This window comes from Oncorhynchus clarkii, chromosome 1 (genome assembly GCF_045791955.1).
Source record: "Oncorhynchus clarkii lewisi isolate Uvic-CL-2024 chromosome 1, UVic_Ocla_1.0, whole genome shotgun sequence".
Taxonomy (NCBI): Eukaryota; Metazoa; Chordata; class Actinopteri; order Salmoniformes; family Salmonidae; genus Oncorhynchus; species Oncorhynchus clarkii.
In genome coordinates, this window is record NC_092147.1 from 48,640,170 (window position 1) to 48,664,128 (window position 23,959).

General features: G+C 42.8%; 1 protein-coding gene across 1 annotated transcript in view; it reads left to right on the forward strand.

Annotated features, from left to right (window-relative positions):
• Positions 1–23,959, forward strand: part of LOC139416468 (alpha-1,3-mannosyl-glycoprotein 4-beta-N-acetylglucosaminyltransferase C-like) — a 189,788-nt gene that overhangs the window by 94,523 nt on the left and 71,306 nt on the right. The window contains exon 3 of the mRNA XM_071165097.1: positions 11,899–11,985. The gene's annotated coding sequence lies outside the window, so the exon portion shown is untranslated. The remainder of the gene's footprint in view (positions 1–11,898; positions 11,986–23,959) is intronic.

The following is a 23,959-nucleotide window of genomic DNA, read 5'->3' on the forward strand; positions in this document are numbered from 1 at the left end:
TCTTCCACCAAGGCACCTGCAAGTTCCCAGACATTTCTGGGGGAATGGCCCTAGCCGTCACCCTCCGATCCAACAGGTCCCAGACGTGCTCAATGGGATTGAGATCCAGGCTCTTCGCTGGCCATGGCAGAACACTGACATTCCTGTCTTGCAGGAAATCATGCACAGAACGAGCAGTATGGCTGGTGTCATTGTCATGCTGGAGGGTCATGTCAGAATGAGCCTGCAGGAAGGGTACCATATGAGGGAGGAGGATGTCTCCTGCAGGAAGGGTACCATATGAGGGAGGAGGATGTCTTCCCTGTAACGCACAGCGTTGAGATTGCCTGCAATGACAACAAGCTCAGTCCGATGATGCTGTGACACACCACCCCAGACCATGACGGACCCTCCACCTCCAAATCGATCCTGCTCCAGAGTACAGGACTCGATGTAACACTCATTCCTTCAACGATAAACGCGAATCCGACCATCACCGCTGGTGAGACAAAACTGCGACTCGTCAGTGAAGAGCACTTTTTGCCAGCCCTGTCTGGTCCAGCGAAGGTGAGTTTGTGCTCATAGGCGACGTTGTTGCCAGTGATGTCTGGTGAGGACCTGCCTTACAACAGGCCTACAAGCCCTCAGTCCAGCCTCTCTCAGCCTATTGCGGACATTCTGAGCACTGATGGAGGGATTGTGCGTTCCTGGTGTAACTCAGGCAGTTGTTGTTGCCATCCTGTACCTGTCCCTTAGTGTGATGTTCGGATGTACTGATCCTGTGCAGGTGTTGTTACACGTGGTTACACTGCGAGGACGAACAGCTGTCCGTCCTGTCTCCCTGTAGAGCTATTTTAGGTGTCTCACAGTACGGACATTGCAATTTATTGCCCTGGCCACATCTTCAGTCCTCATGCCTCCTTGCAGCATGCCTAAGGCACGTTCACGCAGATGATCAGGGACCTTGGGCGTCTTTCTTTTGGTGTTTTTCAGAGTCAGTTGAAAGGCCTCTTTTGTGTACTAAGATTTCATAACTGTGTATAATTGCCTACCGTCTGTAAGCTGTCTGTGTCTTAACGACCGTTCCACAGGTGCATGTTCATTAATTGTTTATGGTTCTTTGAAACAGTGTTTAACCTGTTGCGACGACCAAACCCGGATCCGGGATTCTATTTATAGACCTAAGCTCATTACCATAACGCAACGTTAACTATTCATGAAAATCGCAAATGAAATGAAATAAATATGCTATCTCTCAAGCTTAGCCTTTTGTTAACAACACTGTCATCTCAGATTTTCAAAATATGCTTTTCAACCATAGGAAAACAATCATTTGTGTAACAGTAGCTAGCTAGCGTAGCATTTAGCGTTAGCATTAGCGTTAGCATTTAGCAGGCAACTATCACAAAAACAAGTAAAGCCTTCAAATAAAATAACTTACCTTTGAAGAACTTCTGATGTTTTCAATGAGGAGACTCTCAGTTAGATAGCAGATGCTCAGTTTTTCCAAAAAGATTATTTGTGTATTAGAAATAGCTCCGTTTTGTACATCACATTTGGCTACCAAAAAAAAAAAAAAAAAAAAAAACGAAAATTCAGCCCTCAAAACGCGAACTTTTTTCCAAATTAACTCCATAATATCGACTGAAACATGGCAAACGTGGTTTAGAATCAATCCTCAAGGTGTTTTTCCACATATCTCTTCAATGATATATCCTTCGTGGAAGCCTGGTTTCTCCTTGCTCTCAAATGGAAAAATAATTGCACCTGGCTTTACGCTCCAATTTCGACGCAGGGACACCAGGCGAACACTTGGAAAATGTAGTCTCTTATGGTCAATCTTCCAATGATATGCCTACAAATACGTCACAATGCTGCTAACACGTTGGGGGAACGACAGAAAGTGTAGGCTCATTCCTTGCGCAATCACAGCCATATAAGGAGACAATGGAAAACAGAGCTTCAGAAATTCTGCTCATTTCCTGGTTGACGCATCATCTTGGTTTCGCCTGTAGAATGAGTTCTGGGGCACTTACAGACAATATCTTTGCAGATTCTGAAACTTCAGAGTGTTTTCTTTCAAAAACTGTCAAGAATATGCATAGTCGAGCATCTTTTCGTGACAAAATATCGCGCTTAAAACGGGAACGTTTTTTATCCAAAAATGAAATAGCGCCCCTAGAGATCAAAGAGGTTAAACCCTTAACAATGAAGATCTGTGATGTTATTTGGATTTTTATGAAATATCTTTGAAAACATCCCTTTCCTGAAAAAGGGACGTTTCTTTTTTAGCTGACTTTATAGATGTTACTGAATGTAGGCTTAAAAGGTACAGAGGTTCCTCAATTAAATGTTTTGAGCTTATGCCGCGACACATTTGTGTAGATGGTGGTAAATTGCGTAATTCCGTCATTGCTCCACGCTATCGTTAGAGGGAGTTAGAAGATTGATTATGCTTTAGGTATTGCTTTTGGTTTCTCGCCCTCTTAAAAAAATGTATAAAAACTTTTCTAATACATCAAACTGGCTTTTTTTTAGCACAGTGTGGAAAGACTGATATCCCCTCTATATAAAGTGAGTTTCTGAAACATGGATTCCTTCTTTGCTGATGTGAAGAAAAAAATTAATGACAAAGAGGACCTGAGCTATTTAATTTATTTGTTTTATTTATGAAATTGACGATTTAATTTAGGCAATTACATTTATTTCTTTAGGCTTGGCCTATTTAGTAGGCTATTTTGCAGCATAAAGCTATATTTGTCAGCATAAAGCTGAGTGACTCGCTCATTTGTGGCTTTGGATCAAAATAAAGAAGTACCAACATTATTTCAGATAGTCTGTAATAAAGAAATGTTTTGACCAAGTTAATCTGCTCATGTTGTATGTGTGTTTTCAATTATTTGTGCCATTGTGGTTACAATGAAGAATGTAAACAAAATAAATAATCAGATTCGTGTTGCAAGCTGTCATTTTTCCTTTGTTTTTTTTAAACACGACGAAACATACAAATGACAACATCACACAAACATCAACTACATCACACCTGCTCAGACCCAAATGCTCACACCCCCATCTCCAGGTCCTGCATCTCTCTCCACCAACTTCACCATTTTGTTTCTCTCCGTCACCCACACACTTTCACAATAAAGCATTTTACCTTTCTTGTTAACGACGGAGGATTGGTTGATTTCCAGTTTTTAAATATTTGTTTTTTCAAGATTATTGATGAGAAAAGTATCGTTCAGCCCATTGGGTATCTCACAGCACCCTTGTATGCCATGTCTTGAAATATGCAGGCAAGACGGATTAAAAGTACATTTCCATTGTAATTCTTCTGACAGCCAACTTTTAACTCTGCTCATAACTTTTGGACTTTATAACATTCCCAGAATGCATGGATTATTATAACGTAATGAAAAATGAACCTGGTGATCCAATTTAATTTACTGTTGGGCTGCAGGTAGCCGAGTGGTTAGAGCGTTGTTGCTAGGATTGAATCCCCGAGCTGACAAGGTAAAAAGCTGTCCTTCTGCCCCTGAACAAGGCAGTTAACCCACTATTCCTTGGCCGCCATTGTAAATAACAATTTGTTCTTAACTGACTTGCCTAGTTAAATAAAGGTTCAATTAAAATTTTAAAAAGAAGACCAATGGGTTTAAGGCTCGCAGCTGGCTTCACTCTGACACCACAAATCCATCTGTAGGTGAGGCTTTATCCTTTGGAACCACACAATTACCAGGGGAAGAGTAGGCTGTTCACTTGCCTCCAAGGCGAGCATGGCCTCTTTGAAGTAATAGAGGAAATCAACAAGATCCACAAGTATTTTTTCACAATAGCTAGCCTTGTGTTATCTGCAGGTTTGAGCTGGGAACTGTCCCACTCTGTGGTGGATAGCGCCCTCTCCATGAGCACCCACTCTTTATTTATGTAATGGGCTATAAGGCTCAAGTATTGTATTTTTTCAAAAATTGTCAGTCCACATGTGAAGTGTAATTGTGATGTTGTATTTACCAATGTTCTCTCAGCTCCGGGACCACCTGCCAGCTGAGACTCTGGGACAGAAACATTCACACCGAGCTATTAGACTATCTTTCTGTAAATGAATGGAGGTGTGAATGTTTCCATTCATTTACAGAAAGATAATCTAATAGCTCGGTTAGGTGTGAACAATTCAACAGTTTGTGCCCCATTTTAGACTACCGATGGATGCTGCAGTCAGAGTTGAGTCCTATTGTAAAGTATAGCCTTATGGCCAAAAAGGGCAAACTTGCAATGCATTCGAGGCTTAAGTCCTCTAAAGTTTTACATTTTTAACTCAATATCACAGACCTGATTTACCCTAACAAAAAATGCATCAACCCCTAAAAATATGTCAATTCATTATAATCCATGTAATAATTCAAACAAAATTAGCTGCGTACGCTAAAGTCGATCAGAAAGAATGTGTCTTAAACCCCTTCATTATTGTATAACTGATTCTGAACAAAAGCCATGAAGGAGTGAGTCACTCACCGCTATGCTGAAAAACGTAGCTGTCGGAAAGGTTCTGCAACATAATCATCAGTGCACCATTGAATTGGTGCAGAGCTGTCGTCAAGGCAAAGGGTGGCTACTTTAAAATATGAAACATAAAAAACACTTTTTTTGGTTACTACATGATTCCATGTATTATTTAATAGTGTTGATGTCTTCACTAATATTCTACATACCAATGCTGAGGCTTTGGAGTAATTTGATCTCGGTCACATATATCCAATTCAACCTCCCCAGGCAACGGCATAAACGACGCAGGATTCAAAGCACCAATCTTATGGAATTGTAGATTTTCCCCCATTTAACTTTAACTCACACTTTGTCCATCTCGCACTCGTAACATGTGCTTTCGTGCTGTTAACTATGGTTGCTACTGCGTGTGGAACATACAGATACACTTTTTGAGATGAGATGAGTAATGTAGGGTATGTAAACATTATACACTGCTCCAAAAAATAAAGGGAACACTAAAATAACACATCCTAGATCTGAATGAATGAAATATTCTTATTAAATACTTGTTTCTTTACATAGTTGAATGTGCTGACAACAAAATCACACAAAAATAAATAAATACATTTTCAACCCATGGAGGTCTGGATTTGGAGTCACACTCAAAATTAAAGTGGAAAACCACACTACAGGCTGATCCAACTTTGATGTAATGTCCTTAAAACAAGTCAAAATGAGGCTCAGTAGTGTGTGTGGCCTCCATGTGCCTATATGACCTCCCTACAACGCCTGGGCATGCTCCTGATGAGGTGGCGAATGGTCTCCTGAGGGATCTCCTCCCAGACCTGGACTAAAGCATCCGCCAACTCCTGGACAGTCTGTGGTGCATGGAGCGAGACATGATGTCCCAGATGTGCTCAATTGGATTCAGGTCTGGGGAACGGGCGGGCCAGTCCATAGCATCAATTCCTTCCTCTTGCAGGAACTGCTGACACACTCCAGCCACATGAGCTCTAGCATTGTTTTGCATTAGGAGGAACCCAGGGCCAACCGCACCAGCATATGGTCTCACAAGGGGTCTGAGGATCTCATCTCGGTACCTAATGGCAGTCAGGCTACCTCTGGCGAGCACATGGAGGGCTGTGCGGCCCCCCAAAGAAATGCCACCCCACACCATGACTGACCCACCGCCAAACCGGTCATGCTGGAGGATGTTGCAGGCAGCATAATGTTCTCCACGGCATCTCCAGACTGTCACGTCTGTCACATGTGCTCAGTGTGAACCTGCTTTCATCTGTGAAGAGCACAGAGCGCCAGTGGCGAATTTGCCATTCTTGGTGTTCTCTGGCAAATGCCAAACGTCCTGCACGGTGTTGGGCTGTAAGCACAACCCCCACCTGTGGATATCGGGCCCTCACCACCCTCATGGAGTCTGTTTCTGACCGTTTGAGCAGACACATGCACATTTGTGGCCTGCCGGAGGTCATTTTGCAGGGCTCTGGCAGTGCTCCTCCTGCTCCTCCTTGCACAAAGGCGGAGGTAGCGGTCCTGCTGATGGGTTGTTGCCCTCCTACGGCCTCCTCCACGTCTCCTGATGTACTGGCCTGTCTCCTGGTAGCGCCCCCATGCTCTGGACACTACGCTGACAGACACAGCAAACCTTCTTGCCACAGCTCGCATTGATGTGTCATCCTGGATGAGCTGCACTACCTGAGCCATTTTCTATTATTAAAGTGGCTAAAGATTTGAGTCAGTATGTTGGCAGCAGCCACTCAATGTTAGTGATGGCTGTTTAACAGTCTGATGGCCTTGAGATAGAAGCTGTTTTTCAGTCTCTCGGTCCCAGCTTTGATGCACCTGTACTGACCTTGCCTTCTGGATGATAGCGGGGTGAACAGGCAGTGGCTCGGGTGGTTGTTGTCCTTTGATAATTTTTTGGGGCCTTCCTGTGATGTAGGTGCCCTGGAGGGTAGGTAATTTGCCCCCGGTGATGCGTTGTGCAGACCTCACAGACCCTCTGGAGAGCCTTACGTTTGTGATGTCATGACGTTGGCCTGGGGGGTAGGTTTATGACAGTCATAAATACCTCTTGTCCCCTTTTTCCTCTCTATACCCTACTGAGGTTACATTTGCAAAACCTTTGGTTAACATAGAGATTCTGGGTACATCAGAAGGTGGGGGGAATGACCTATATTCTGGTAATCCGAACAATGGAACATATGTGGTGGTACTTAATGAATATGATGTCAGTTCGGTTGTCATCTGAGACATTCTCATCAATGATCAGAGGACATCAGATTCACATGGAATTGTTGTTCAATTTAAATGTTTGAGTATGAAATTATTTGTGATGGGATGAAATGTGATTTTAGCTTCTAAAATGTCAGATTTGGGTTTTCATGAGATAGGTCATGGGCTATAAAACTTTTCAAACATGCCCTCCTCTCCCTTCCTATATTAGCCCTTGACGACAATATAACCTCCTGTTCCGAGGATGTAGGACGACGGTCATATGTCAAAATAGTTCAGATAATAACTACAGAACGAAGCCAACATCAGTATGAGCTTTGGTTGCGAATGGTATGAACTTTGAACTCTTATTCACTACAGAAGTGATACCTCCTAGCCGTTGAGTTAGCAACAGCAGATGCAACGAGGATTAGGAAGGAACAGACAGAGTATCCCGTCTATCACCCAATGACGTTACTACAACGTATCTAATTGACAGCCAGAGACATTCTTCAAAGGACTCGGTTTGGCATCACGGCCTTCCATCTACTACCAACCTACCGAAGCGCAGCTCAGAGTAAATATTTATTGCATTCTCCTTTTCCAAATGGGCGGTAATTTAGAATGCATCAGATACTGTATTTACGATAGCATAGCTTCTCCCTGTGCCCCTCAGTCTTCCCGCTCTTTCACTCAAACCCAGCCCTTTTCCTTTGTGTAGCAAGCTGTCATATCTGTTCCGCCCGCTAGGGACGTTTATGACGTAATTTGTAATCAAGTTATGATTTAATTATGTGTATGTGTAATTCTGTGTATTTAGTAAAAAAAATAATTAAACACAATTTTGTATTGCTGATTCAAATTGTTAGCCAGGGTTCGTGCAGATAACCAAGAATTTACAACTTTCACAAATTCCTGCATTTCCTACTAATTTTACTCACATCCAGTTGACACAATACATTACCAACTGTAGTTAAGAATAACCCAATTTCATAATTTGCTGACGCTGGGTCACACGCATCGCGTCCCGAGGACCAAGCCTGATGTTCAATATCCCTGTGTAGTGAGTGAGTGTTGGCAACATGGCCCTTGGCAAACGCGAGCGTACAATATGATTGTAATCACCAGCATGGAACCCAAAAATTATACCCCTTTTCCTCAGGAAACTGATAAATTCCTGTCCCTCCCTTAAGGGATCCGTGCCTTTTTAGTAACACTACACATTTCGCTCACACTCAGTGGCTGATGGTGATGCTGAATTTGGATCTGTACTTGGGGATGTGTGTGTTCGTACTTGTCGCACATCTCTATGATTACCTGGATCATGCTGATCCACTACCCAGTACGGGACTACTATGTGCGGACTCGTAATGTGCCTGTCCTCCGCCTCTCGCAATCCATATCTTTTTCCTCTGTAAGAGACGGGTACAATGGTGGCCCACCAGTTGTGAAGTGTTTCACCGAAATAGCATTGGGCGAACGGTGGAGTGTCAATTGCATATACTCCTCCACACATTTGATACTGTTGTTTAATTTGTTTTTGTCTATCCCCAAGTGCTCCCTCTAATTCCTGGTTTAGGTTTTGACTCTTTGGTAGCGCAATAGCCCATTCCTGCTTCTGTTCATCTAAACTATGTGCGTGCCCTTCGGATATGCCTAGTTTTTTATTCGTTGCCTCGTTCTTATCTACTGCCTGCTCCATTTTAACTTGCAGGTCTCTGTTTTTCTCTTTTTCAAGTTTTATCCGCTGCTGATAAAATGCCGTGGTTAGGATGCCTGCATATTGTGGTCTTGACCGTTATCTGATTTCAGTGTTCCACACTACGATTACATCCATACCCTCTTGGCTGGTTTTTATCGACTGGATAAAGTGTACCAATTTTGTCAAATTTGGCTAATTTCCCCCACCATTTATTTGGTTCTTGGTGCTGGTTATATGCATTTTTTAGTAGCATTTTCCCTTTCTAAACCTCCCTCTCCGAGAGTAACCTGGCATCTAGAAGCCATCTTAGTTATTATTGACTCAGCATCACCCCCCAACGGCGTTAAGTAGTAACAGCTTAGGCTATCAATAATTTGGTCACTACTCCATACACCATTTGGTGCTGGACGATACTGTTGTCTGCCAATAAGGCTAATATGTCACGTCCCCCCCCCCCCCCCCCCCCAGGAGGTTATTAACCAATCTCTCTTTATTGCTACTGCTACTATACTCAAATCATTTTAAAACATTCACACACGCACACAGCCTCATGGCCACCGCTTTCACCCTCCTTATGGGTCTGGCCGATAAACCACTACACTAGGACCACCCTGTTCGGGATTTACCCTCCACAGGGACTACCCCGTTCGGGATTTACCCTTCCAAGATCTACCCTCCACAGGGACTGCCCTGCTAAGGACGTTCATGCTAGCGGAACCCCTAGCCGTAAGAAGATAAGCTGCTAAGACAACTAATGACAGGAACATCTGTTTATTATACCTTAGGGTGAGATTTCCTATTGAGTAGACATACCCTGCCTGCGTATGGTTTACCGTAAATGCAGTCTCCACTAATGCAGGAACATTGCCTTTAAACTTCAATCACGCTATAAAGCTGAACTTTAGCCATACAGATTGAATCTAGCCCTAAGTCACCTCAGTCAACATCCTCCCTCCGCGCTGGGACCACGTTCTGTGACATGAGGGATGATATTAAATATTGCAGTGGCATGGCTTTCCCTTGGTATGTAACTTTACTTCTCACATCCGCCCCAGCGGAGATATTCCAGAACAGTTAAGCTAGAGAAGTTGGTGTCCGTCTCTCTCTGCTATCATTTTAAATCCATTTTTAAACTAATCCTTGTTATGTTGATGACAGTGGATGCATGTAGCCTTTATGACCAAGCGTCCAAGTACAGTGTTACTGTATAAGTTTGTTTGTATGACCACATTGCTCTCTACCACAGGAGCATGCAACCACGGGGCCCAGGGCTTGTTGCCCATATGTATTCTGTGTTTATCATTGGGCTTGCCCTAGCTCCAGCTGGTCTCTTGCTGAAAGGGATTCACAGTGAGGTGGACCTCTATGAGAACTGGACATCTCTCCAGGCTCTCACACAGGTTTTGCAGCTCTACAACACACAGACAGGCAGAGCAACACAGGCCTGAGCTTCAGGTTTTACAACACACAGACGTAGTGTGGGCTTTAAGCAGAGCAGTGCCCTACACTTGTTGTTTTCACTGCCTATATCTATCACTGGTATCTGATCTTGTTGTGGAGACTATCTTTATCTGATGCCTGGATCCCCTGACATTTACTGGATGGATGTAGAGTAGAGTAGGGACCATTTCATGTCCTCAGTGATGTGCACATTGAGGAACTTGAAGCTTTTGACCCTCTTCACTGCGGCCCCATCTATGTGGATGGGTGTGTGCTCGTAGTCCATGATCAGCGTGGCGGAGGTGTTGTTGCCTACCTTGTCCAGGTGGGATAGGGCAATATTCAGCGCAATGGTGATTGTGTTGTCTGTGAATCTGTCATATCACCTCCAGGTAAAGTGGAGATGATATGATCTTTAACTAGCCTGTCAAAGGACTTCACAATGACAGGAGTGCTACGGGGCGATGTGTTTAGTTTTAACTGGGAACAAGGCATCGGTGTCCAGATCATGGCTGACTTTCCCTTTATAATCCATGATTGTCTGCCACACGTCTGATGTCTTAAGCCGTTGAACTGTGACTCAACTTTGTCCCTCTACTGTCATTTTGCGTCTCTGATTTCCTTACAGAGGTCATAGCTGGTCTGTTTGTACACGTTCATGTTCCCAATCACCTTGCCATGGTTAAATGTGTTTGTTCGTGTTTCAGTTTTTCACAAGTGCTGCCATCTATCCATGTTTTTTGGTTTGGATCTAGTTCTAATCGTCACAGTGGGAACAACATCCTCTATGCACTTCCCGAGGAACCTAGTCGCCGAGTCAGTGTATACTCGCTGGCTGAATGGACGGGGACAATATATCCGGAGAGAGACATGATTACGTTAAACAGTATGTTACAGTCCCTGATGTCTCTCTGGAAGGAGATCCTTTCCCTGAGCTCATCTACTTTATTATTCAGGGACTGAACGTTAGCGAGTAATATACTCAGAAGCGGTGGATGGTACGCACGCCGCCTCAGTCTGACTAGGACCCCACTTCTTCGTCTTCTTCATTTTGCTGCAGACCCTGGGATGAATGGAGCTGCCTCAGTAAGTACAAACAAAGGATCCAGTTCAGGGAAGTCGAATATATGGTCGAAATTCTGGCGAGTGACCGCCAATCTAATATCCAAAAGTTATTTTCGGCTGTAGGTAATATGAGACATTCTAAGTAACTAATATAAGAAATGACTAAATAAATTAGAAATACTGCAAAGTTGGCTAAGAGTTAGAAACAGACCGACTGTGTATGTCGGCGCCATCTTGTGCGTATGTTTGTGTGTGCATGCCTGTGTGTGCGTGTACGTGCATGCATGCCTCTGTGTGTGTGCATGTGGCTATCATTGGGGTGTGTGTGTGTATATGTGTCTCTTTGTGTGTAAGAAGCAGAGGGAGCGAGAAGCTTAGTTAGCTGTCTGCTTGGCGCTCCACTGCCCTTGTGATGTATGTTTATGACCCATCATGGTGAGCCAATTACAGTGCTTCTGTGTGGGAGAACCACACCTTCCCATCTCGACCATCAGTGTCTCTGCACAGCCTCAGAGAGACAGTTAGACTAGATAGAGAGCATGAGAGAGAGACAAGTGACAGTTAGACTAGAGAGAGAGCGCGAGAGAGAGACAAGTGACAGACTAGAGAGAGAGCGAGTTCCTTGACACTGTAGCCAGCTTTTTTTCTCTCCTAGGGGGAACTCTGGAAAGGAGAGTAATCTTCAAATGTAAGGCAGAGTACTAGGCAGGAGGCACAGGAGTTGGACGCCAGGGGTGTTGGGGCTTTATTGTTCGCTTTACTGTACATTACAGTCATTTGTACGCAGAAAATGAGGGACTCTCACATGCACACTCATATTTACACACACTTTCTGTGCACCAGACACGCACTCACACACACGTTACATACAGCACATTGATGTGCACCTCACATACACGAAGGGTACATAACGGAACAATGGCACACTGATGGGTATTATGAATTACGTTCCCGGGGTTGGGCTGACTGTCTCTCTCTCTCTGTCTTTGTTTTGACAGAAACAACTGAGGAGCATCTGTTAGTGGATCCAGTCCATGTCAACCTTCAGAACTCCTCCCAAAAAGACATCTGACTTCTGCTGAAAGGTACTATAACATTTCATACAACACTCTTATGAGCTTGACTCTGCTAGACCTGGATTGTCATTTGTTTAATTGAATGGCAATACTCTGTAGAACCAAGTGAGCAGCAAAACAGTGAGCAAACGTCTTTTATTATATACTGCTGTTCCCTTTATTTTTCTGCATACTGTACTTCTCCTTACTTCAGAGAAGCTACAATACTATATGACATTCAGTGTGACAGAGCGAATTATGCCTGTCGTTGTGATCTGACATTTTAAAAGGTGAACACACGGAGAAAGTTATGTCTCACAGCCGCTCGTTTATATATCCCAATTAGCATTTTCAAATGAGTCATCTCCTTTCCTCCTGACTGGCAGCGGTACAGACACAGAATGTGGTTACCCACTTGGTCATTTTGTAAAAATATATTATTTTCTGTAACTACTATATGTACCCATCTCATTGTTATTCAATTATTAGAGATACACACATCGTTTTTGCACCCACCATACGTCTTGTCCGCTATGGTCATGTCAGGTGAAATGTGTATATTTTGGGATATGAGCACTCAGTTTGTTTGACACGACAAAGATCTGTTTCGGATCGTAACGTCGCCAATGAATCAGTGAATTGAGAGCTTTAACAGTGTGCGGGCCCTTCTTGTTCTATACTAGAATTCTTCATTAGCCCTGTGCGTATGACCACAAACTTTTCGACAGACACAGAATGTGACATTATCTCTGTCTCAATCTGTCTGGTAATTAGCTCCATCAGTTCCTCGCATGAATCTGGGAGGTGAGGCTGAGGACAATGTATTTTTAATTTTAAAGGACGACAGTTTCATATTCCATAAATGTTTTATTGTTGTTTTTTTACATAGAGAGATAGACAGTGTCAGAGACAGAGATTGATGATCGGATGTCGATTTTAGAAGAGGTGGTTTGTGGGATCTAAACCTGGTCTCTAGGGGCAGTATATGTGACCTCAGACATAGACTGAAGACAGTGACCCTTGGAGTAGAGGGTCTATATTTTCAGCCTATCCACACTCTGTTGACAGGATCAAACAACGACAAAGCTTTGTTTGTGTTGGCAGGCTGAAGAAGGGCACTTGCCCATAAGGTTTATCAAGAGGGAAAATATTGACATCAAAGCCACTGTTGCACTTTGCTGCTGTTGCTTTTCACACTTCTGTGATACAGACGGTAGAATCGCCATGTAGAGCAATTTCAACCGACAGCCAGAGTAGATGTTTTGTCATTGTCAGTGGCACAGCCTAGTCTGTTCTCAGTGCCATGTGGAACTTCTTAGTGATGTATGTGCACAAATAGTAAAGAAACTTAAGTGTTGTCATAGATTGTAATTTTTAAGTTGATTCTATAACTTTAAACTTAACAGGTTGCTTACTATACAGTTTGAATAGCTTCTGGTTTTGGCTGGTGTCCAGATCTTCTCATTCTCCAGTAAAAAGCCAATGTAGTTGACTTTCAGACTGGTGGTGGGCTTCATTTATTGACAGAAGCAATATGATATGTTGGTTGCTGTCGACTCGTGGTATATGCAATAGCTTAGGACGCTTGTGAATGTGGCGAGATTCATGCATTTCAAACGGAGTTCGCTACTTTCCCCACCCACCCATAACTGTAGGAAGCGAGACACTTGAACGAATGAGATTTAACATTCTCGAAGTGAAGGCGACTTGAAACAGTTTAAAGTGAGAGTGAAGGGATCCAGATCTACATCTGCCAGAATGAAGCAACAAATGATGTGGCCGATGTGCATTAATGATTCATGCAAACAGCTGTTCTTCCTACAGGACAGACAGCATAAACCAAAGCCTGTGTGCTTGATAAGACATCACAGGCCTGTGTGCGTTGCCTTGGAGCTAGAGATCCTATCCCAGCTGCCCAAACTGTGCATAGCGACGAGAGCGTCCGTCAAAGACAGCTCACGCTAACCAGCCCTGTCACAATCGTTTTAGTTCACATGGACCTCAGCTCAACTCCACAAGCGGTTTACGTGGTGGAGTGAGTGGTTGTATTAGTGGCCGTTAGTGTTGAGCATCTGGAATATGGTGGTCACTGGACGGTAAAGAGTAGAACACACTCCCTTCGCTCTCTCCCCCTCATGCGGTTGGGCTATATCCAGATTTTCTTACCGTCATAACATTTCTGTACCATAGCGGGGTATACAGCATTACAGAATGTGCACACGAGGAGTGATTCAAAAAACACATTCAAGAAAACATGGATCTTGATAAGGTTTGAATTACGGGAACCCGGTTACCGAGATTTACCGCATGAAACCACTCCCTTTTCCCGGGATAAATAGCTGCGAGAATCCGTCAAATTATAATAAATGATTTCTATGAACAGCGTGACGTGAAATGGAACTGTTAAACTATATGCAATGTCTAAATCTGGCTTCTCTACACGCTCAGGGTGGGGACATCTCAGTATAGAGGGCAGTTCATAGATCTATCATGGCAACTTTTTCTCTTGTGACGGGTAGGCCCTACATTTTCGGGGGGGGGGGGGTCAATGTAAATAATCTGGGTGGGCATTTGATTAATTGTTCAGCAGTTATATGGCTTGGGGGTAGAAGTTGTTAAGGAGACTTTTGGTCCTAGACTAATCAAATCCAGACATAGGCCTATTAATATGCTTTATATGCTGGGATCACCTCCATTAAAACTGCTGTTTCTCCACAATTGCAAGAATTGTTGTGCATTGACTGCTTGTCAGAATGCTTGTTTCCCTCCCTATGGCACTCGTAACTTGAATGTGTCTCGGTAAATTCTATTCTACTATGGGGTTGTCTGATTTTTCTATTTATTACTCATTTTGTTTGCAGAGAAAAAGTAAAGAAGTGAGGACTTTTCTAGCATCTTCAAAGTGCACCTTGACAGAAATATTTGTTCATGTTTCTTACAGTATTATTTGGGTGTGGTGGGAATGATTTTGCGGTGGTGCAGCGCCACAGTTAAATGACTGCAGCGGAAAACACTGACACACAAAATAACCACAAACAATATGGTCACTCATAAACTAACGGCCACTTTGCATTTAAATTCAATCCAATCCAAATGAGTACTTCCAATTATAATGGTGAAATTATGAAATGGATAATTGCTCCTTCCAAAGCAGAGCAGGTCTGGAGATAGAAGAAAAGACACTGGGTGCCTCTGCAAAAGCATCCTATTGACTATATAATGCACTATAAAGAGAATAGGGTGCTATTTTGGGATCCAACCACTGTTCTGTCATCAACACAACAAAGTCACACCTCGCTCCATACATGCACCCTTACATCTGTCGTGCTGAATAACGCCTGCCACTGCTAAGCAGCAGTCGCTGAGGCACTGAGCTGAGTTATTCCTGCTGGAAATCATGGTAATAAGCAGATGATCCCCTTTAGAAATAGCATCTGGTTCTGTTTTTCTAATGGAGGAGCCCCATCACATGCTGTCAGTCCTCGTTCATCAGCAGCTGTTAGCCAAGATACCATACAGTGGAATATGTCTTTCTTTGCTTTTTATGGTGGACTAGCTAGATTTCACCAGTATTATACAGTATGTTAGAGACTCTAAAATAGCTTTACATTGTATACGTTAAGTATGTACTAGTGTATAAGTGTTTGTCTGTATGTTTGTAAGAATGATGACCCATAAACCATTGTAGTCGCCCTCACATTTGATCTTGCAATTATTTTGCAGAAAAAAACAAGTTCAATTCCTACTGACCCAACTTACTTTCTAAGTGTCACTATTAATCTGTGTTTTAGAGTGTTTCTGTGGTTTGTAGTGATTAGCTACTAAAGAGGATCCCTACTTCTATAAAAGTGGCTTTTTATTTTCGGAAACTCAATTACAGTGTTTGTGAAGCCTTTCACCTTCCAATTAATCCTAACAGTACCAGTGGGATCTGTCTGATTCCAATTACCAGAGCAGCAAAATACAAAATCTCCTCAGCTCTAATCAGCAGGTTGAAGTTTATTGTCATGAATATTGCCCTGGTGGCAGAACTGACAACCTAGATGGGCCAGCTGCAAAGTCCAAATTGGCTATATCGTAAAAATGTTAAGCTTTTTGGTCTTAATGTTTAGGTTTAGGCATTTGGGTGTGATTAGGGTTAGATTTAAAATAATATTTTATGACTTTGTGGCTGTGTCAGGTAGTGACCACTCTTCAGAGCTGCCTCCAGGGCAAGATTCATGACAATAAATGCCAACCTGCCTCTATCTAATCATCGAAAGCCCAAACCACTTCCAGCTCCACAATAGTGCAGCTTCTTCCATAGGGACCTATGTGCTTTTTAATGCCTAGCTGTGGCAGGTTCAGAGTGCAGGACAAAGATCAAAGTGAGAGAGTAGACTTAGTGTATCTCTCATCTGTGCTTAAACTGTGTGCTTTCAGCCTAATGTCAGCCTAACACGCACACACGCACAGACATACACACACATACACACACGTTGTGCATTTTCCTATTCCTAGGTTGTTATATTATAGAGGGAGTTGTTTCTACCTGCTATTTGTCACTGCAGTATGGGATGTTTGTTGTTGTGTCAGGAGGCTTGTGCCTGGCTGGAGCTTTAGCTACACTGACCATTCTATTCAGAGTCAGTGGGCTGCAATGGGCCAGAGCGGCTTATCGTAACCGATGGCCTCTGGCAGTTGGCTGCTGGCTTTACCTCCATGGAGCAGGCCAATTGTGCCGAGAGCCTGAAAGGAGTGAACCTATCTGTGGCTCAGAGTGTCCTCAGCCCCCATGCTGAGACAGAGGGCCCGAGGGCCAGATAGACAGATTATCCACCCCACTCCAGAACCATGGGGTCAATGTGGGACAGAGGTAGAGACCGAGTCCGCTGCTGTACTTAGTTGGGGTCAATGACATTTCAATTCAGGAAGTAAACTGCAATTCCAATTCCATTTACCTCAATGAGAAAAACTGAATTTGATCTCCAAAGAGCTTAAACTCCCCTAAGTACAGTGGCTTCAGAAAGTATTCACACACCTTGACTTTTTCCACATTTTGTTGTGTTACAAAGTGGGATTAAAATGGATTTAATTGTCCTTTTTTGTCAATGATCTACAAAAATACTGTAATATCGAAGTGGAAGGAAAATTCTAAAAATTCAAACATTTGGAAAACAGGGGCGGCAGGTAGCCTAGTGATTAGAGCGTTGGACTAGTAACTTGAAGGTTGCAAGATCGAATCCCTGAGCTGACAAGGTAAAAATAAGTTGTTCTGCCCCTGAACCAGGCAGTTAACCCACTGTTCCTAGGCCGTCATTGAAAATAAGAATTTGTTCTTAACTGACTTGCCTAGTAAAATAAAGATTAAAAAATAAATAAAGCAATATATGAAAAATAAAATGCTAGTCAATATCAACCACTAATAAAAACCTTGATAAAATAAGTATTCAACCCCATTAGTCAATACATGATAACCTTTGGCAGTGATTACAGCTGTGAGTCTTTCTGTGTACTGGAAGTCTCTAAGAGCTTTCCACACCTGGATTGTGCAACATTTGCCCATTATTCTTTTCAAATATTTCAAGCTCTGTCAAAATGGTTGTTGATCAAGCAGATTTCAGTCAATACTGAAACTCGGCCACTCAGGGACACTGTCTTCTTGGTAAGCAATTCCAGTGTAGATTTGGCTTTGTGTTTTAGGTTATTGCCCTGCTGAAAGTTGAATTAATCTCCAAGTGTCTGTTGGAAAACAAACTGAACCAAGTTTTCCTCTAGGATTTTGTCTGTGCTTAGCTCCATTTTATTTATTTTTTATTCTGAAAAACTCCCCAGTCCTTAATGATTACAAGCATACCCATAACATGATGCAGCCACCACTATGCTTGAAAATATAAGTGGTACTCAGTATTGTGTTATGTTTGGGGAAAATCCAATACAACACTTTGTAGTCAGGACGAAAAGTGAATAGCTTAGCCAATTTTTTTTTACAGTATTACTTTAGTGCCTTGTTGCAAACAGGATGCATGTTTTTGAATATTTTTATTACTCACAGGCTTCCTTCTTTCCACTCTGTCAATTAGGTTATTATGGTAAAAGTTAGGAAGGATTCCTTTATCTTTGTAGTGACTGGGTGTATTGATACATCCAAAGTGTAATTAATAACTTCACCATGCTCAAAGGGATATTCAATGTCTACTTTTTCATATTTTTTTTACACATCTACCAATAGGTGCCCTTCTTTGCGAGGCATTGGAAAACCTCCATTTTTTGTGGTTGAAACTCGGTATGAAATTCACTGCTCGACTGTGGGGTACAGGGTTGAGGTAGTCATTCAAAAATAATGTATAACATTATTGCACATAGAGTGAGTCAATGCAACTTATTATGTGACTTGATAAGCACGTATTTACCACTGAACTTATTTAGGTTTGCCAAAACAAATGGATTGTATACTTATTAACACAAGACATTTCAGCTTTTCATTTTTTATTTGTTTGTAAACATTTCGAACAACATAATTTCACTTCAACATTATTGGGTATTGTGTGTAAGGCCAGTGACAACATTTTTGTCCATTTTAACTGTAGGCTGTAACACAACAAAATGTGGAAAAAGTCAAGGGGTCTAAATACTTAGGCTATGTGTGTCTACCTCCCAAGGAATAAATACAACTCTTGTAACACAAAAGTTTTTTTAGCAAGAGGTTTTTAATAAACAAAATAGCTTGCATCATTCAAATAGAGAGTAAAAATGAAGACGAGCAATTAACTACTGCAGAGAGAGGAATGACAAAAAACACATTCATTATGGTGAAATATAGCCACCATGAGGAGATGAAGGCTCTTGAGTTGTAATGAAATAGGCCCCCTGATATCCATGAATTCACTAATATGGGTCTCATATAACATTTAAATTATGTGCTTTTTCACAACTGGTTTATATTGCAAAAAAAAAATGTTCCTGGTGGTTTCAAGGTGCCTTCCTAATTGTACAGCTCATTTGGAAAGTATTCAGACCACTTTACTTTTTTCACATTTTGTTACGTTACAGCCTAATTATAACATTCATTTAATCGTTTTTACCCCTCATCAATCTACATACAATACCCAATAATGACAAAGCAAAAACAGATTTAGACATTTTTGCAAATGTATTTAAAATAAAAACTGAAATATCATAAGTATTTTGTTGAATCACCTTTGACAGCGATTACAGCCTTGAGTCTTTTTGGGTATGATGCTACAAGCTTGGCAAACCTGTATTTGATGAGTTTCCCCCCCTTCTCAAGCTCTGTCATGTTGGATGGGGATCGTCACTGCACAGCTATTTTCAGGTCTCTCCAGAGACCTTCGATCAGGTTTAAGTCTGGGCTCTGTCTGGGCCACTCAAGAACATACACAGGCTTGTCCCTAAGACACTCCTGCGTTGTCTTGGCTGTGTAGTTAGGGTTGTTGTCCTGTTGGAAGGTGGACCTTCCCCAGTCCGAGGTCCTGAGCGCTCTGGAGCAGGTTTTTATCAAGGATCTCTCTACTTTTCTCTGTTCATCTTTCCGTCGATCCTGACTAGTCTCCCAGTTCCTGCCGCTGAAAAACATCCCCACAGCATGATGCTGCCACCACCATGCTTCACTGAAGCGATGGTGCCAGGTTTCCTCCAGACATGACACTTGGCATTCAGGCCAAAGAGTTCTATATTGTTTTCATCAGACCAGAGAATATTGTTTCTCACGGTCTGCGTCCTTAAGTTGCCTTTTGGCAAACTCCAAGCGGGCTGTCATGTGCATTTAACTGAGGAGTGGCTTCCGTCTGGCCACTCTACTATTAAGGGCTAGTTGGTGGAGTGCTACAAAGATGGTTGTCCTTCTGGAAAGGTTCCACCATCTCCGCAGAGGAACTCTGAAGCTCTGTCAGAGTGACCATCGGGTTCTTAGTTACCTCCCTGACTAAGGCCCTTCTCCCCCGATTGCTCAGTTTGGCAGGGTGGCCAAATCTAGGAAGAGTCTTGGTGGTTCCAAACTTCTTCCATTTAAGAATGATGGAGGCCACTGTGTTCTTGGGGACCTTCAATGCTGCAGAATTTTTTTCGTACCCTTCCCCAGATCTGTGCCTTGACACATTCCTGTTTCAGAGCACTACGGACAATTCCTTCGACCTCATGGCTTGGATTTTGCTCTGATGTGCACTGTCAACTGTGGGACCTTAAATAGACAGGTGTGTGCCTTTCCAACGCATGTCCAATCAATTGAATTTACCACAAGTGGACCTCAATCAAGTTGTTGAAACAGCTCAAGGATGATCACTGGAAATAGGATGCATCTGAGCTCAATTTCGAGTCTCATAGCAAAGGGTCTGAATACTTATGTAAATGGGTAATTGGGGCGGCAGGTAGCCTAGTGGTTGGAGCATTGGCTGGTAACCAAAAGGTTGATAGATTGAATCCCCGCGCTGACATGGTAAAGATCTGTCGTTCTGCCCCTGAACAAGGCAGTTAACACAGTGTTCCTAGGCCGTCATTGTAAATAATAATTTGTTCTTAACTGACTTGCCTGGTTAAATAAAAAAATGTTTAATACATTGTGAAAAAAGTGAAGGGGTCTGAATACTTTCCGAATGCACTGCACATGCAATGGTAAATACGATAATTAAGGCTTTGATGTTCCCCATAAAATCGAATTCTTGGCAATGGAATAATGTATTAAAAATGTTGTAGTTATGTTGGCGCCGTTTTTGAAAGGTGCCGTTTATGTTTTTGTGAAACAGTACCTCACGCTCCAGGTCTTATGAGCTTGTAGGCTTTTCACAATATCAAACTGTATCATGTTTGCCTAGTAAACAGTGGTGTAGTGGAAGGTTAACACAGTTTACTGAAAGTGTGCTGAAAAATGCATTTTAAAAATTGGGAGTGTTACTTTTTTCACCGCGACTGGCGATCAAAGTTTACCCCAGGGGTTGGGACCAAAATATTTCCCCATCTTTTTGTTCTGAACAGAAAATAAAATACATTTGAATTTGTCACATGCGCTGAATACAACAGGTGTAGACGTTACCTTGAAATGCTTACCTATGAGCCCTTTCCCAACAATTCAGAGTTAAAAAGTTGGAAATATACTGAACTATAAACACAAGATGTACAGTGTTGGTCCTATGTTTCGTGAGCTGAAAATAAGATCCCAGAAATGTTCCACATGCACAAAATGATAATTTCTCACAAATTTGTTTACATCCCTGTTGATTATCAATTTTCCTTTTTCCAAGATAATCGATCCATCTGACAGGTGTGGCATGTCAATATGCTTATTAGACAGCATGAGCATTACACAGGTGCACCTTGTGCTGGGGATAATCAAAGGGTACTCTAAAATGTGCAGTTTTATCACACAACACAATGCCACAGATGTTTCAAGTTTTGAAAGAGCATGTTGACTGCGGGAATGTCCACCAGAGCGGTTGGCATAGATTTGAATATTTATTTCTCTACCATTAGCCGCCTACAACGTAATTTTAGAAAATTTGTCAGTACAGCCTCACAACAGCAGACCACGTGGAACAAAGCCAGCCCAGGACAGCCATATCCGTCTTCTTCACCTGCGGGATCGTCTGAGACCAGCCACCCGGACAGCTGATGAAGAAGTTTGCAAAAAGAAAAACAGCTTGCTCGTCGTCCTCACCACGCTCTTGACCTGACTGCAGTTCGGTGTCGTAACCGACTTCAGTGGGCAAATGCTCACCTTCAGTGACCAGTGGCATGCTGGAGAAGTGTGATCTTCACAGATTAATCCCGGGTTTCAGCTGTTATGGGCAGATGACAGACAGCGTGTATGGCGTTGTGTGGTCGAGCAGTTTGCTGATGTCAACGTTGTGAACAGAGTGTCCCATGGTGGTTGTGGGGTTATGCTATGGGGAGGCGTAAGCTACGGACAACGAACACAAATACATTTTATTGCTGACAATTTGATTGCACAGAGGTACTGTGACAAGAACCTGAGGCCCATTGTCATACCATTCATCCACCATCAACTTCTGTTTCAGCATGTTAATGCACGGCCCCATTTCGCCAGGATATGTACACAATTCCTGGAAGCTGAAAATACTCACCAGACATGTCACCCATTGAGCAATTTTGGATGCTCTGGATCGACAGCGTGTTCCAGTTCCTACCAATATCCAGCAACTTCGCACAGAGGAGTGGGACAACATTCAACAGCCTGATCAACTCTTTGCGAAAGAGATGTTTCAATCTGTGTGAGGCAAATGGTGGTCACACAAGATACTGACTGATTTTCTGATTAACGCCCTTACCTTTTTTTAAAGGTATGTGACCAAGAGATGCATATCTGTATTCCCAGTCATGTGAAATCCATAGATTATGGCCTAATTACTTTATTTCAATTGACTGATTTCCGTATATGAACTGTAACTCAGTAAAAACTCAGTAAAAGCACAGAGAGACAAAAGATAAATGATTGAATATGTTTTTTTCTTGGAAAAGTTTGTGGGCATCCATAAATACACACCACTGATACCAAATGGTGACGCAGCCAGTCAAGGTGCTCTCAATGGTGCAGCTGTTGAACTTTTTGAGGATCTGAGGGCCCGTGCCAAATATTTTCAGCCTCCTGAGGGGGAAGAGGCATTGTCGTGCCCTCTTCACGACTGTGTTGGTATGTTTGGACTAGAGGTGCACCAACATGGCCACACTCGTATTTGTAAACTTATCCATAAATTGACAGTTGATTGTCAAATCGGATTGGATGATACTCGTGATCGGAAATATTAAGTGTTTTAATATCCCTAAATAGATGTTGGCAAAATACCTCACTGCACGTTCTCACTGCTAAAAAGCTGCAGATTTGGAGCAGCTTGCAGAGGTTTGGGTCTGTGTGTGTCTGTGTGTCCTCAGCAGGCTGCCAAGTTTGCTGTCACTCAGTCAGAATGCGCATCAGCGTTTGATCTTTTTCCCCTACCATTCCCCCGCTTGTTAAATATTATGCACATTGATAGCTTCATAGAATATTTCCTAGCCATGTGATTTGTCATAGTAGCAGGCAACAGCAATCTAAAGGATCAGAATGAAAACATGCCAGGAAAAGTGATCGTGAAAGTATGAATCGAGTGGACGGAGAAGTACAATTTCACTCTATCCAAGCAGAACAGCAGGATCAACATACAGCCCGCCCTTCTCTTTACAGACAGGCAAACTAGACAGTTGAGGTATTTCAACCACGTAGAGTCTCGCACATGACTGACTTAAAGACAGTACAGTACGGTCTTCATACTCGGATCCTAATTGTATCCAGAAAATTCCCCATATCCGTTACGATACTTGTTTTGTCCGGCTACTCGGCACACCTCTAGTTTGGACCATGATAGTTCCTTTGTGGAACTTGAAGTTCTCGACCCGCTCCACTACAGCCCCATTGATGTGAATAGGGGCATGCTTGGCCCTTCGTTTCCTGTATTCCACAATCAGCTTCTTTGTCTTTCTGACATTGAGGGAGAGGTTGTTATCCTGGGATCACACTGCCAGGTCTCTGACCTCCTCCCTATAGACTGTCTCGTCGTCCTCAATCATCAGGCCTACCACCGTCGTGTCATCAGCAAGCATAATGATGGTTTTGGAGTCTTGTGCTGCCATGCAGTCATGGGTGAACAGGGGGTACAGGAGGGGACTAAGCACGCATCCTGAGGGGCCCCCATGTTGATGTTCTGTGTGGTGGATATGTTGTTGCCTACCCTCACCACCTGGGGGTGGCCTGCAGGATTCAGTTGCAGAGGGAGGTTTTAAGTCCCAGGGTCCTTAGCTTAGTGATGAGCTTGAAAGGGCACTATGCTGTTAAGGACTGAGCTGTAGTCAATGAACAGCATCCTCATGTAGGTATTCCTATTGTCCTGGTGGGAAAGGGCAGTGTGAATTGCAATTGAGATTGTGTCATTTGTGCATCTGTTGGGGCGGTATGCGAATTGGAGTGGGTCCAGGGTGTCTGGGATGATGGTGTTGATGAGAGCCATGATCAGCCTTTCAA